The 12,714-nt window shown below is 37.6% G+C and overlaps 1 pseudogene; it reads left to right on the forward strand.

The window, feature by feature from the left end:
- The first annotated feature begins 229 nt into the window (after positions 1-229).
- Positions 230-12,714, forward strand: part of LOC102816760 — a 42,841-nt pseudogene continuing 30,356 nt past the window's right edge.

The following is a 12,714-nucleotide window of genomic DNA, read 5'->3' on the forward strand; positions in this document are numbered from 1 at the left end:
TGAGGTTGGCACAGGATCGGGCATGTTTCGTTCTTTTGTACATAGGGTCACTATGAGCTGGTACTGACTAGATGGCACATAACAACAACAATAACAGTTACCAACTTCTTTGAAAGAGATCATATTATTAGGTCACAGATAAAGTGGCAGAAAATGTAAAACAAAACTCAAAATTATTTTAAAAATACTGGATTTACTGGTCGGAAAGAGACTGGAAGTACTCGAGACTATGGTCCTCAAGCACCCTTTAGATCTGGGAAGAACTCACCCTCATGGCTCCATTTCTAAACAAGCAGTAGATAGGTATATAGGGGAACAACAGCATTAGCAAGGTATGCTCACCATGGAATGGTCAACAATTCAAAATCAAAAGAACTACATTTACCTAAGGACAAAGTTAAGAAGGATGGAAAGGTGGGTAGAATAGAAATAGGAAGCACAGGGAGGAAGTGTGTAACTGTTGTAATATGGAGGGGATTGCAATCATTGCGATGAAACAAAGTGTAAGATACTTTTAATGTAAAACTGATGATCTTGTCTGTAAACCTTCACTTAAGTCAAAATAAAAAGCTAGAAAAAAGAAAGAATCATATACCCCGCAAAATTGTTCCTCAAATACAACCATGAAATTTGGGCATTTTCAGATAAACAGAAATTAAAAGAATTTGTAAAAACTAAACCAACTTTACAAAAAATACTAGGAGAGGTCTTTGAAAAGAAACCCAACAACAGAATACAACAACCTGAGATTAACATACATGACAATACAATCCAGAAGTCAACACAGATACAGAAGTATCACTGAACAGAGTACTGAATATAGGGAAACAGAGATATTATATATAATTGTCTGGAAGATAAAAATTTTGTAACAAAACAAAATCATTAAAAAAAAATAAAGTAAAAATATGGAATAGTATAATTACACAACTTGCAAATGAGGAGGAAGTCAAGTAGCTTTAAAGATAAAACATATTGTTTTAAATTTAGGAAGAAATTAATAAATTATAGGGTAGCATCAAAAAGTTGTCTCAAAAAAATAAAATAAAAAAGAGGAAAATCATAAAGCAATAGCAACAAAGAAAATGACAGGAAAATCTACAAAGAAAATGACCTCAGCATTGAAAATTATGTGGAACAAAGAAACCAGAAGCACCACACAAAAAAAAGGAAACAACAAAATGACAACAATAAGTTCATACCCATTGATAATTACTCTGAATCTAAATAGATTAAATGCACCATTAAAGAAACAGAGCATAGCAGAATGGATAAGAAAGCAGGACCCATCAATATGCTATCTAAAAGAGACATACCTTAGACACAAAGAGAAAAATACACTAAAAATCAAATTACGGGAAAAAATGTATTAAGCTAATGGCAACAAAAAATGAGCAGGAGTGGCAATATTAATTTCTGATAAAATAGACTTTAAGGCAAAAACCACCATAAGAGAGAAAGAAGGAACATTATAGAATGAGTAAAGGGTCAATTGAACAAAAGGAAATGATAATTATCTATATGTCCAAAAAAAGAGACCTAAAAAGCATAAATCAAACTCTAACATAATTGAAGACAGAAATAGAAAACATCACAGTAATAGTAAGAAATTTTAATACACCTCTTTTGATGAAGGATAGAACTAGAAAAAAAACTCAACAAAAGATACAGAATAAATAATACAATGAACTTGATTTCATAGCTACATACAGAACACTTCACATAACAGTACAGTATACATTATTTTCAAGAGTACATGAAACATTCTCCAGAAAAGACAATATGTTAAGCCATAAAGCAAGCCTCGATACATTTTAATACACAAGTACTACAAAGCATCGTCTCAAAAATCACAATGCTATAGAATTAGAAATCACTTTGTAGTTTTTCCAAAAGCTCAAATTTTAAAAAGACACTTAAGGCCAATGGCCAATCTGGATTACTCTTACTTACATGAAAGTAAGAATTCTAGCAACAAACTAGGAAGTAGAACATTAACAACAACATTAGGCCAGTTGTCTGAAAAACCTATGAAACCAAACTCTAGATCTTTATGCCAAGGAAACAAATCCCATGGTGTTTGTTTTATATATAAGCAGAACCAGTATCTGCTTTTATGTGCCTCAGCTGCAAAATCTCCAATTGTACATTAACATAAACACAGCAACATTCATGTATTATGGCACAAAATTTTCTTTGGGAAGCTTACCAGGAAATCTTAATGTCATTCTATTGTGTAAAACTATAGCTCAAACTTTACAGACTAACCTTTCTAAGATTACCAGATGGTTACAGCAATGACAGATAGAGAAAATCCAGAAATTCAAACCCCATTCAGAAGAAGACATGGTATCATTGCTGACTTCAGATGAATCCTGACCCAAAGCAGAGAATACCAGAAAGATGTCTTACATATGTTTTATTGACTATACAAAGACATTTGACTGTGTGGATATAACAAACTATGCAAAGAATGGGAATTGGAGAACACTTCATTGTGCTCATGTACAACCTGTACATAGGCTAAGAGGTGTGGATCCAATAGAACAAGGGGACGCTGATTGGTTTAAATTCAGGAAAGTATATGTCACAGTTGACCCCTTTAACTACTCTTATTCAAATTGTATGCTGTAAGAACACAGCATCAGGATTGGAGAAAGATTCAATAACATCCAGGAATGTTCAGATGATACAACATTGATTGCTGAAAGTGAAGGGGACTTGAAGCACTTACTGATAAAAATCATAACTACAGTCTTCAGTATGAATTACAATTCAATGTAAAGAAAACAAAAATAATTAAAACTGGACCAATAAACAATATCATCATAAATGGAGAAAAGATTGACATTTTCAAGGATTTCATTTTACTTGCAATGAGCATGCAAACATTTTACTACAATCAATGAGCATGCAAACAGCAGCCAAGAAATCGAAAGAGTGAAATAAAAACCGTGACATGAATAGATGTATGCACACCCGTGTTCATCACAGCACTTCCAACAGCAAAAAGATTGAGACAACCTAAATACTCATCAATGGAAGAATGGATAAACCAACTTTGGTACCTACCACAATGGAATATCATTCAATGTTGAAGAAAGATGATAAATCTGCAAAACACTTTGTAACATGGATGAACCTGGAGTATGTTGAGTAAAATTAGTCAATCACAAAAGGGCAATTATTGTTAGAGAGCATTGTTGTAAGATGAACCTCGAGTATGCCAAGTAAAATTAGTCAATCACAAAAGGGCAAATATTGAACGAGAGCACTGTTGTAAAAACTCACAAAAAATGTCCATATTAAATAAACTTCTTTGATAGTTACCAGGGGCAGGAGGGAAGGTACAGTGAGTCACTGATTAAAAGGTTTGTTGTTGTTGCTGTTAAGTGTGGGCAAGTTGATTCTGACTCATAGTGACCTGTACAGGAGCTGCTGGTGGGTTTGAACTGCCAACCCTGTGGTTAGCAGTTCAGTGCTTGTGCTACAGCGCCACATCTTAGTAAGTGTTAACTTGGGTAGTGGGCAATAACAGTGATTTTCAGGTAGATACATGGATAGATAAAAAGCTGCATAGGTGTGGGAGGGAGAGTAGGAATGTACCCACAAATATATAAGGGTTTGACAGAGGATAGCTGTACATGGGTATGTACCTTTGCTGCAAACATATCCAAGAATGTTTTGAAGCATGTTCTTGTTGCTGTTGTTAAGTGCCATCGAGTTGGTTCTGACTCACAGTGACCCTGTAAAAGGTTTATAAGGAGCAGCTGGTGGGTTTGAACCACTAATCTTGTGGTTAGCAGTTCAGTGCTTATCCTATAGCACCACACCAGGACTCCTTTGGTGGAGCAGGGGGAAAATTATGAAAATTTATTGGACATTACCAAATACCAGCCGCTCCTTGGAACCCTATACAGAGTCGCTATGAGTCAGCACCAACTTGACAGCACTTAACAACAACAATATTGGTCTCTCCCTGTCCAGGGGAAAGAAGAGTGGTGAAAACTGAGGACATCTGGAAATAGTTAGTCCAATAGACTAATGGACCACATGAACATCAGTCTTCATGAACCTGAGACCGGAAGAAATAAATGGTGCCCTGCTACCACTAGCAACTATTGTGAAAGGAATCACATTAGAAGATTCTGTATAGAGTGGGAGAAAATGTGGAACAAAGCTCAAAATAAAAAAACTGCACACCGGTCAGCTAGAGACTGGTAGAACTCTAATACAATGGTCTTTGGTCACCCTGTAGGTCTGGAACTGAACTCATCCCAGTGGCTGATTTTTAGCCAAGCAATAGATAGCGATACAAGAGTACAACAGTTCTAGTGAGGTATTCACACCATAGAATTGTCAATCATGTGGGATCAAAAGGGCAGCATTTATCAAAGGACAAAACTCAGAAGGGTGGGGGAAAAAAAGAAGGAATGGAAACAAGAAACATAGGGAGAAAGTGGCATAAATAATGTTACATTAAGAAGATTGTAATTCAATGAAATGTATGAATGTTTAATGTAAAGCTGGTGATTTGCTCTGTAAGGTTTCACTCAGTAATGGTAGTGGTGGTGTGCCGTGCAGTCAGCTCCGACTCATAGCAACCCTGCACAGGATTTCCTAGGTTGTAAATCTTTACCGGAGCAGAAAGCCTCATCTTTCTTCCAAGGAACAGCTGGTAGTTTTGAACTGCTGACCTTGATGTTAGCAGCCCGACTTGTAACCACTACGCTACCAGAGCTCCTTCAATCATTAATAAAATTAAAAAAAAAAAAAAAGAAAAAATGTGAAAGTTGTGAACCCTAGAGACTTTTCCCCTGAGATAACCTCCTTCTTGAAACTAAAGACACTACAGAGACCACATTTCAGTCAAACAATGCTATTGCTAAGTGATGTCGAGTAGGTTCCCACTCATAGTGACTTTGTATAGGGTTTCTGAGAAGCAGCTGGTGAGTTTGAACTGCCATCCTAACAGTTCAAACGGACCTTGTGATCCAGTACATTATCCTGCAGCACCACACCAGGACTCCTCAGTCAAACAATAGACAGGACTATTAAAAAAAACAATAGCACCCCTGAAGAATGTACTCTTTAAAACAATCAACGACATGAGAACAAAAAGGCAAGCCTTTGCCCAAATCCAAAGACAGGAAGACAGGGAGGTACAAGAAACCAAAAGAATGGACATGGGGACCCACGAAGGAAATAGGAAGAGTGTGGGCACATTCCAGGGATTGCAACCAATGCACAGGACAATTTGTGTATGAACTATTGGTTAGACAATGAATTTCCTATGTAAGCTTTCAACTAAGTACAATAAAATGGTTTAAAAAGTTTTACTATATAAAACTACCCTAACAAAATATATATGAAAGAACTGATAGAGATTACTTACAAAAATAAGCAAAGCTAAATAAAGTCAGTTCAAAAACTTTAGACAGAAATGCCACTAAATATAATGATTAACCTTATTTTCTAAGAGCCTATGATATAGCACACAATAATCGTGAGACAGGAGTCCTGGTGTCGCTTCAGAGGATAAGCACTGGGCTCTTAACTGAAGCTACTAACTGGGTTACTAACGGAGTCCTGGTGTGGTGCTGTGGGTTAATGCGCCAGACTGCAAAGCTGTTTGAACTGCAAGGTCGATGGTTCAAGCTCACCAGTTGCTCCTTGGAAACCCTATACAGGGTCGCTATGGGTCGGAATCAACTTGCCAGCACTTCACAACAACAACTAATTGAAAGGTTAGTGGTTCAAAACTAGCAACAGCTCCTCGAAAACCTTATATAGGGTTGCTATGAGTCAGAAGTGAGTCAATGGCACTTCTATATACGATATAGCTTGACTATACCAAGATTATGAACTCTCTAAAGGTCTGCATAGTCAAAACCAAACAAAAACACTCCAGATTTATACTGTATGAACTCTCCAGTTAAACCATTGATTTTGATGATGCAGATTTGATCATGGCGTGAGAACTATACCTCAGTAACTAAGTTCTCTTTGACCTTGAGAAAGAAAAGGGACAACTGAATGTCACTGATGGTACAAAAATAAAAGTTCTATCCCAGTGGCATAAGGTGAATTTTTGCAAATTATCCTAAGATATTTACTCTCTCTTTCTGTATCATAATGTATTAAAACAACAGCTAGACCAAAAGTGGTTTAGTTTCAGATTTGAAAAGAGAAGGTAATTTTCTAAACAAAGTTATATTTTTGAAATCATTTTGCAAATCTTCTCTTTCTTTTTTCTTCTCGGTTTTTCTAGTTTTCTCATCTTCAAGTAGAAAAGAAATTTATTTGCTTCAGAAAGAACTAGTACACTCCCATGTAGAAAAAATTTGAACCGGGAATCCACTGTTGCAAGAATAACAAGCATGGAATACTGACTACTCTTGGCTAGCATATTATTCAGACATAGAGAATGAATTTTCTGTAGATGCTCAATACCAAGTGGCATGGGCACAAAGTTGCTTCCCCACAGCTGCCACATGGGTCCAAGTATATGTAAAAGTTTTGCATACCTTCAGTCCATTTGAGATCCTAAATTTGTTGACCTCCATTGGCAAAGCAAGAAAGCTTCATCTCATTTGTTCTATTGCCTATGAATAAAGGCAAAGTGTTGACATTACTGAATCCCTTGAGTGAATGATTTGTTTTATTTTTTTGTGCTTTAGGTGAAAGTCTACACAGCGAATTCTTTTTCCATCCAATGCTTCATATTCAATTTGTTTTATTATATTAGTTGCAATCATGCATTGGGTCAACGCACTTAACATTTCCACCCAGGGTTTCCAGTTTCCATTCCAGGGGTTCTCGGCCCCTCCCTGACTTCTCATCTTTTTTTTTTTTTGGGGGGGGGTGGTGGCTAATGTTGCCCTTTTGGTCTCATATTGATGATTGTCCTAGGCACATATATATATATTCCTCATAGATGTTATGCTTATTTTATAGACCAGTGTGTTATTTGTTTGAGGTGGTTTCTGGGAGTGGCTTCAGTTCCAAGTTAGAAGTATTACTTAGGGCAATAGTCTAGGCAGTTCTTGCAGTCTCTACCAGACCCATCATTTTTATGAATTTGAATTTTGTTCTACATTTTTCACCCATTCTAATTGTTCTATTGAGTTCCTGATCGGAGTGCTTGGTAGTGGTGGCCAGGAATCATTTAGTTCTTCTGGTATTAAGCTAGAAAAGATGGTGGTTAATGTGATAGTGTTTTGAAGGAATAAGAGAACAGTGATTGCTTTGGGGGAAAGAGGATTGGCTATTGTCTCCATCAGAAAAGGGTAACTACAGTGTTTGGAAACATTAACTGTGGGGATGCTTATAAGACCAAGAATCATCCCATTGCATTTGAGTGAATTACAATCACAGTAACCTTATAGGACACAGTAGAACCATCCTATAGGTTTTTCAAAGTTGTAAATGTTCTAGAAGTAGAATGCAACATCTGTCTCCTGCACAGTAACTGGTAGAGTTGAACGGCTGACCTTTTGGTTGCAGGTGAGTACTTAACTCCTTTGCCAACAGTTCTCCTTGATAATGTAAATACAGGAGTATTTAATTCCATAGTTAGATTAGGTGGATTCTAAATGGAAATGGATTTGAAATCAAGGTCCTAATCTGCTACAATGCTTGTTTGGTATTGTAAAGAAATTTGTGAATTCCACAAAACAGGAAGACCTGGAGGGCTTGAACAATGTTGCCTAGTCACTTGGGAGTACGATACTGCCAATTCTCAGTTTTGGCATTGCTTTTAAAACCTGCTTCCTACTTGGCCAGGAGCTAGCTGCCCGTACTTTCTTGTAGCACATCTACAGATTAGGAAATGTTCAAAGGATTCCTGTAGTTCTGGTTTCTCAAACCTTTACTGACTGAGAACTTGACAACCTGTTCTCTTCCCAGAAGCACAACCACCTAAGCTGTTTGCGCATTGGGCTCTTCTCTGCAAAACAATTTTAGAAATCTTACAAAGACTCCAGCAGACTGCAACATGCCAGTTGCAAAACTGGCATGGAGGCCATGTCTCATCTCTTCTGGCTTCATGAGGTAACAGGAGACTCAAACGCCGCATCAGTACAAAGATGATTCCTCTGAAGCAGATGTCAGACATCCCTCCACCCTCTAAGCTTCTTTACCCTATCCTGACACTAACCACCCCTCCCATGGCACTTTGTACTCCTCTGCTGGGTTTGAGAATTCACGACAATGGCAACACAGAACTCACAGACAGTATTAATGAATGTGGTGTTTATTAGGGAAGTAAATAGGGTACAATTCAGGATCAGAAACAACTCAGAATACAGCAGTTTTCTTGTCCAGAAGTCCTCTTCCCGGCCATATTGCAGGCACACTTAACTCTTGGCCTCACTCTTGTTCTCAGCTGCTCAGCCATCAGGCCCCAGGACTTCTGTCCTGCTTAGTCCTACAAAATTCCTTTATTAATGTAGATGAATGTCCAAAGGACATATTCTGCAAGCCAGTCTGTTCAAAAGTGCTCAGCTTTGCTCGGTGGTGTGTGAGTCAGGGAATATGCTGCTCTGTCTCTCCATGCTACTGCCTCTGCTGCCTTATTTGCCCAGCTGTTTCTCTGTGCAGGGGTCTCGAGGTCTTTTTGATGGTTCTTGGATCATGTCTCTGCTTATGAATCCAGTAAAATGGCAAAACTGACCAATTTCCCAGTTAGAGACAGTCCAATCTATTTGCATGGCCCCACCCAGTCATTTGGTTGGAATTATGAAAAGAAGAGTCATATCAACTAAATCCACTGTATGACACCAGTTCATCAGCATGCACAGATATGGACTGCTTTGACTCCCATGGGCTTATCTGGTAAACCCAATATTTCAATCTTAAAACACTTAAGCATTGAATCCCAAGGATGTATGCTCTTTTTAAACTGCAAAATTCTTTTCCCTCTTAAAAACCAAGAGGTCTAAACTTCCCCATTGACACTATCTTTCTGTATATGCATTGATTAAACTCATTGTATATTAAAAAAAAGAAAAGCTGAACTAAAACTGTAAATAACTTACAGAAATGCACTTCATTCTGAAAATGGACTTTCTTCCTGCACTTTCCTAAGCTGTTGTTGATAAATGCCATCGAGTCACCTCTGACTCATAGTGACCCTGTAAATGGTTACCGAGCATGAGTTTGAACAGCCAACCTTGCGGTCCAGTGCATTATCCTGCAGTGCCCCACCATATTCTGGCAAGATGGCAGATGAGACAGCTGTACTACACAAACCCTCTATAGCAAAGATACCAGAGATCAAATGAAACTGACACAAACGAAAATCCTGGAACGTTGAACTTCAGAGGAAAGGTTAGAAAAGTGGACCGAATGCTTGCTGGAAGAAATTGAGAAATCGTGGGGAGAGACGAAAGACTGAATGGTGAACAGACAGCCAGACGATGAGGCATGAACATCTTATGAGCAGTTTTGGCAACAGAAGGAGGCCTGGCAGAACAGATTCATACATGGGACACGAAAGGCACGGGTTCCTTCTTTGTCCCAAGAGGTGTGGCCAGCTCCCACTCTCATCCACCCCCAGCACAGACCCTGCTCTCTGGGGGTTCAACTATGTGGTTGGGAGCAGTGATGATGTGAGGCAGTGACTGGCTGCACCACTTTGGTGCACAACTTTGGTGTCTGGAGTCAGGCAGACTTGACTCCAGGCTTACAAAACCCACAGAGCCACCAGACCAGTATTTAACCAGGCACCCTGCCCACAGCTGCCCTGTGGTCCTAACAGACACTGAAACATGCTCCATTAAGGGCCGCCAGGAACTACTTCTGGATTGAGTGCATTGAGTACAGGTAATAACTCCATTGAGGGCCAGGAACATTGCTGTCAAACCTTTCCCACACTTTGTGAGCTCTGTGGCTTGCAAGAGCCCCACAGCATTTTCTCCTCTCCAGACCTGACAGCTGCACTGGTTTTTTATTTTGGTTTCTGGGTTTGGTTTTTTCCTTTTGCAGTTTTGTTGTTTATTCTTTCTCCTTCTAGTCCCTTGAGTTCTTAGCCTGTCAATCTTATCTTTTGGTTTTCCTCCATTTCTCATTTCCCCTCTTCTTTTTTGCTCATTTGATTTTTGCTACTTTACTACTCTCTTTCTCTCTCCTCTTCTTGGTTTTTCTAAGTTTTTCTTTTAAATGTCTTCCTTTTATTTTCTTTCTTATTTTCCTATTCTATAGCTCTATCTCCCTGTCCCTTTTTTGTCTTTATAATTATTATAGACTTTTTGTCTGGTTGCTATCTGTTTTAATTTCTTTTTACTCTATTATTTTCTGTTTTCATTGTTGGCTCTTTGTTGGTTTATTCTATTTTATGTGTGGCAGGGAGAGGTTTTCTTTTTCCTATCTGACAATCTTATCCACATAGCCCAGCCACAACCATGCCCTTTGCAGTTCCAACCACTGAACAAGAGCAAATAACAGCTCCTAGACCACCTGATCAACAATAAACAGCAGCCAATACACCCTAAACTGAGGTGCATGAACAGTGAATGAGATTGAGGTACACACTTATATTCTCTAACTACGCCCATAGGAGACAGTAGATGAGAGTCTAAGAACACATCTACATACAATCATCAATTAAACACAAATACATCAATGTCACAGTACTCAGGAGAAAACAGGTAATTTTAACTCATAGGAAGAAACTAGAGAGAATGGCTCAAATAAGTGACCAAGATGCTGTATCAGAAAATGTTTCTGAGGAAGAAAAGGTAGTGGAATAATTGAAAAAGAATTCAAAAGAATGATCTTTAAGTAACTTTAAAGGATTGACAGAAAGATTTAGAACAGCAAGGAGAACATAGAAAAAAACTTTAGGTGAATTCAAGAAAACATTACAAGAACAAACGATAAAATAAATACAAATTTTGAAGCAATACAAAACCTCCCATTAGAAATCCAGAAAAGTAATACTAAGATTTCAGAAATGGACAATATATCGAAGGGCAACGATGTAGATCTGAAGCAATGGAAGCCTGAATTACTGAACTTGAAGATAAATCTCTCAATACTAGTATGATAGAAGAACAATCAGGAAAAAGAATGAAAAAGTTCAAAGAAAATCTACAAGCTATGTGGGACATGAAGAGGAACAATTTAACTGGTAATTGGAATTCTAGTACATGAAGGGACAATAAAAAGCACAGAGAAAATTGTCAAAGAGTTGTTGGAAGAAAACTTCCCAAACATCATGAAAGAAGAGGAGACTACAAGAAGTTGAGTGAACCCCAAACAGGATGGACGCCAAAAGAAAATTACCAAGACATATAACCAAACTTTCCAAAGCCATATGCAAGGAAAGAATCCTGAGAGCAGCTTGGGAAAAGCAAAAAGTTACTTAGAAAAGATAACCAATAACACTGATTTCTCAGTAGAAACATTGATTTCTCAGCAAGAAGGCAGTGGAACAACATATACAATACTCTGAACAAAAAGAATTGCTAACCAAGAGCCATATACTCAGCATAACTGTCCCTCAAATACAATGGCAAAATTAGGATATTTCCTGATAACAAAAATTAAAGGAATTTGTAATGACAAGACCAACTTTACAAAAAAAAAAAAAAAAATTAAAAAAGCTAAAGGGTATTTGTTCTTTGAACTGAGAACAGACAGCAGCAGATAACAACCTGAGATTAAAGCTGATGACAACACCATCCAGAACTAACTCCAGATATGGTGGTTATGTGCCATGGAGTCGGTTCCGACTCATGGAGACCCTGCATAGGGTTTCCGAGGCTGCAAATCTTTACAGGAATAGAAAGCCTCATCTTTCTTCTGCAGGACAGCTGGTAGTTTCAAACTGATGACCTTGAGATTAGCGGCCCTAGTCATAACCACTATGCAACCAAAGCTCCTTAAATCTAGATATAGAATTATTTAAAGTAAAGCAAAGCTACAGACTGAAAATAGGGAGATAACAATTTATAATGAACTCTACTACAAAGCAAAAAGAGGGAATAATGAAGACACAGTACTTTCAAATGGCAAGGAAATCATGCAGATTTCAAGATAAAACCGATGTTTAAAATAAGAAAAAAATTACTTCATTAATTTCCTTTGAGCGTAACCCAAAGAAAATTAATATACTTGCACATGAAAAATAAAAAAAGTGGAAAATCAGAAAGATTTAGTAAACAATAGCACAGCAGAAATGAAAATGAAAATAAAATCCATAAACAAAATGAATTTAGCACAGAAAATTATGTGGAACAAAGAAATCAGCAGCACCATAAAAGCACACACACAGCAAAATGACACCAATCAAAGAATGCCTATTTGTAATCACACTGAATATAAATGAATTAAGTGAATTAGTCAAGAGACAGAGAGAATAGAATGGACAAGAAAACATGATGCTTCAATCTATAGTTGGTAAGAGACACATCCAATAATTACACTGAATATAAATTCATTAAATGTACCAGTCAAGAGACAGAGTGCAGAATGGATAAGAAAACAGGATTATTCAATATATTGTCTACAAGAGACACAACAAAATGATGGAGACAGTTTAAATGCTCATCAATAGAAAGATGGTTAAGCTTCGGTGCATACACAATATGAAACATTACACAATGCTGAAGAACAATGATGAACCTGTGAAACATCTCACATCAATGAACCTGGAGGACATTTTGCTGAGTAAAATTAGTCAATCACAAAACAACAAATATTACATGAGAA

Source organism: Chrysochloris asiatica, unplaced genomic scaffold (genome assembly GCF_000296735.1).
Source record: "Chrysochloris asiatica unplaced genomic scaffold, ChrAsi1.0 scaffold00109, whole genome shotgun sequence".
In the NCBI taxonomy this organism is placed as follows: Eukaryota; Metazoa; Chordata; class Mammalia; order Afrosoricida; family Chrysochloridae; genus Chrysochloris; species Chrysochloris asiatica.